General features: G+C 37.4%; 1 long non-coding RNA gene across 1 annotated transcript; it reads left to right on the forward strand.

The window, feature by feature from the left end:
• Positions 1-411: 411 nt before the first annotated feature.
• Positions 412-2307, forward strand: LOC124641664. Its single transcript, XR_006985697.1, has 3 exons — positions 412-467; positions 1169-1286; positions 1700-2307. It is a non-coding gene; the product is annotated as an uncharacterized LOC124641664 (long non-coding RNA).
• Positions 2308-2761: the final 454 nt, after the last annotated feature.

The following is a 2761-nucleotide window of genomic DNA, read 5'->3' on the forward strand; positions in this document are numbered from 1 at the left end:
GTTGTAATGGGTAAGCTCAAAAACTACTGGACCGATTTTAAATATTCTTTCACCATTAGAAAGCCATATTTTAGCTATATTTTTTTGCGAGTAACATAGGCTATATTTTATCCCGCTGCGGGCAGTAGCTCCCACGGGACGCGGGTGAAACCGCGGGAAAACGGCTAGTAAATTATATAGTAGTGGATAGATGAATCAATGAATGAATGAACAGGATGAATCGATAGCAGAATTATTTATATTTTTTTCTCTTATAAGAGATCGATCGCTTCCTATTGTTATATTAATAATTATTACAATTTCATTGAAGTTGTTTTCAGAAAAGGTATTGTTAGAGAATAGGAAAACGACCGTGCTAAGAAATGTTATGTGTAAAACTTGTATAAAAGGCTATTGTCTTAAAGCTTATGTATCACTTAGTTGCAGACTCCTGCGTAGAACAGACATCAATATGAAGATTATTCTAGGTAAGTTTTTCATTATAGTCTTATAATATTTTCTCGTAATTTTGTATTATTTTCGTATTCGTAGTTTCTTGCCAGTTTTTCTCTTTGGAACCGTGCGACTAGCTTGACATTTCGAAAAAAAAATGTGTTGAATTTGATTGTACTTAACTGTATTTTTAACCGACTACCGACTATACTACAAAAAGAGTGCATAGGTTCTTAGAGTGCGTCCCGGCTGACATTTAAAAATCTTTGCCAACCTGAAACCAAAATGTCTGACACTTTTATTCAGCTGCATCTGATAACCTTAAACATATGTTTAAGGCTAGGCAGATTAATTAATAGCAATGGATACTTAACTTTCATAAATCATAGTCCTCTCTATTAATGAAATAATAATGTCCGTAACGGGCCAGCTGGAAGAGATTTCTTATGAAATAAGCTGTGCCTTTGTACTTGATTATTATGATTATTCCTTTTTTTATGTCTGTGAACTGTGTACATAAATTGTTTTGGTTGTCGCTTCTCGTGACCAAAAGGCTGGCTATTACCTCGGACAAAGGATCAGCATGGCGATCCAACGAGGTAATTCTGCCAACCTCTTGGGCACGCTCAAAGTCGACAGGGATGGGGACGAATTTTTTTATGCTTTTTAGTTTTATTTTTTACAAGAATAGTTTTTTATTAAAATGTAAATAATTTTAACTATATTAATGTTTCAGTACTTACACTCCTTCTCATCGGAATCATCGTGGTGGAGACCCGGGCCTCCGTGAGATGTACTACAGAGTTTTATCCCGTTTGCGGCACCAATGGCAAATCATACTCCAATCGTTGTCTGTGAGTCATATCATCCCTACTATTATTATAAATACGAAAGTAACTCTGTCTGTCTGTCTATTACGCTTTCATGTCTAAACCACTGAACTGATTTTAATAAAATGTGGTACAGAGATATTATGCCAGATATAGAGATATTTATCCCAGACTTTTTTAAAATTCTCTTGGAAACGCGATATAACCGAACTCTACGCGGGCGAAGCCGCGGGCGGAAGCTAGTTTGTTTATAAGGAAACCATTCATTTTCCTGCTGTCATTGAACATCTTAGGCAGTCGTTACGGGTAGTCAGAAGCCAGTAAGTCTGACACTAGTCTTATCAAGGAGTATTGGGTTGCCCGGGTATCTGGGTTGAAGTCAGATAGGTAGTCGCAGATGTAATACGTATTAACGAAAGTAATTGTTTTGTACCCAGGTTGAGTGCAGCGGGGGTCAAAATGGCGCACGCAGGCGAATGCAAACAGCTTAGAATACTTGACAGTTTGATGTAAATTCTTTACCGTAATAAGTTAGTTTAGTTAAAATATAAAACAAATATTGATCAACGTATTTTTTTTCAATGTTTAAGTAGTCATAAGGTGGTTAATCGTCTGATTCGTCCCGCTACGGAACGCGGAGCGACGGAGCAGGAGTTCTGCCATACTTCGGTGTAATCTGCTCAACCGCGCGGTGATGCGGATGACGCCCTCGCGCTAAATAAACTCATGTGTTCAGTGTATTGTCGATCGTCGTGGAGAATGGACAAACTCATTCAATTTTAAGATGTTGCAATTATATTGTCGTTTTGGTTTTTTAAATCATGTAATCAGCATCATTTTACAATTCAATATCTTCTCTAATAAAAAGAAAATCGAATCATGTACTAAAAATATGTATCACGCGCCCCGCGCTTCCGCGCGGATTGGCGGAAACTGCGCGCATTTCTACGTCGGCAGTGTGTTGTGCTAAGCGTGATTTCTGAATAAATTGAGATACTTGCATACAATGGCAAAATTATATGATTTAATTACTGGTTAATAAATAGTATGGAAATTAACGGAATGCTTGTATTCGAAACTAAAGCTTCAAGTTTGTCTCTGTACAAACTAATTCCTATTGTTTGTATCACTGAACTAGCAAGTAAACCCAGCAACTTGCTTGCAATATTGGTTAAGTAAACTATGTGTTTATGTGTTTTCTTAATTATTATTATTCATGAAAACTTGCTACAATTGTCATCCGTTTGGATACCGTTACCGTTTTGGAGTGCGGCACTGACGCACAAAAATGTTTCTTCTGGTCTGCTCGCTCTAACAAATAGTAATACATGTCGTGGTAATCATCAAACGACCCCTCACGCTGTGGGTTATCTGCTTAAGGGAGTATCAGACTCTTAATGACTAAAACCCATCATTTTCTTTCTGAAGCCCTCTATGAACCAGGTGACTTTCGAATAATCCCGCAGACCCAAGGTTTCAAAGAACCGACACAGATTTAT

This window comes from Helicoverpa zea, chromosome 22 (genome assembly GCF_022581195.2).
Source record: "Helicoverpa zea isolate HzStark_Cry1AcR chromosome 22, ilHelZeax1.1, whole genome shotgun sequence".
NCBI classification, from domain to species: domain Eukaryota; kingdom Metazoa; phylum Arthropoda; class Insecta; order Lepidoptera; family Noctuidae; genus Helicoverpa; species Helicoverpa zea.